The following is a 1,137-nucleotide window of genomic DNA, read 5'->3' as shown; positions in this document are numbered from 1 at the left end:
TCCCCGCTAGGCGGTCAGACCCTGGGGCCTCCACCCCTACTGGCCTCCATCTGCCCTAGACAGGACCAATGACCCAAATGTGATGCTCTCAGCCCATGGCGGGTCCTCACAGACTGGGCCCTGAGGCCGGGAGGGGAAGGGATGTGCTCAAGGTCGCCCCATTGAGATGGGGCAGCTAGGATGGGGACAGGGCGTCTGATCCCTGTGCTGCTTCCCTATTTGTGTTCCGGGCCCGAGGTCCCAGTGGGCGGGCACTGGAGCCCTGCGGCTGCCGGCCCAGCCACCCAGCCAGGCCCCCCGGTTTCTAGGGTGTGTGGGGCTGGGACCGTTGGCCTTGCCCATGCCTGCTTTGGCAGGACTTCAGCTCTCCCTTAGAGCTCAGGGACAGGGAAGGTGACCTCTCCCTGCCTCCATATCCCGCTCAGATCCACATTTTCTGGGGCCGGCCCTGAGCCCTTGTTGGGTGCATCTCCCAGCCGCCCTGGTCCCGCTGCAACCAGGACCTCTGTACCTCTGCAGTCCCATTTCATCAGTACCAGGCACCAGCGAGGTCCGTCTGCTCCCCGCACCTCGCCCCTGGGGCCCTCCCTCTCCTGTACCCATGCCCTGTGCTGGGTGCCTGACGTCACAGAGGGCAATCAGTCACTGCGGGGGGGGCTGGGGCCAGGGCCTGCCCTGAGGGAAGGGGACATGCCGCCTCCCTGGGTGCTACCCCGGCCAGACCAAGGCGCCAGTCGAAGCGGCGCGCCTGGAACTTGGGGTGTGTGGCCCTAGATCTGCAGTCGGGAGCCCTGCGCCCGGATCTCAAGCTTCGCCGGGGAAGGTGGGCAAATCCTGCGGCGCCCCGCTCGTGCCTCAGCTTTCCCCTCGGCGGTCTGGGGAAGGAGGGGGTTGGCTCAGGTCTGCAAGGCCCCTCGCAGCTCCACGACTCAGCTAGAGCTGCACCAAGCTCGCTTTCCCCTCGGGCGCCAGCCTCGCCACTCAGGGTTCCCAAGAGGGGGCGCCAGCCAGGCCTCCAGCTAGGCCACCAGCCAGGCCGCGGTGACAGGTCCGCAGAGACCCACGAGTGGCCGCGGGAGGCCGCAGAGGCGTCGTCCGTTTGCGCACGCCCGAGACGCGCGGCCTGCTGGGACTTGC

Source organism: Pteropus alecto, unplaced genomic scaffold (assembly GCF_000325575.1).
Source record: "Pteropus alecto unplaced genomic scaffold, ASM32557v1 scaffold5, whole genome shotgun sequence".
NCBI classification, from domain to species: Eukaryota; Metazoa; Chordata; class Mammalia; order Chiroptera; family Pteropodidae; genus Pteropus; species Pteropus alecto.
The sequence above is the reverse complement of the archived record's forward strand: the minus strand, read 5'-3'. Positions refer to the sequence as shown.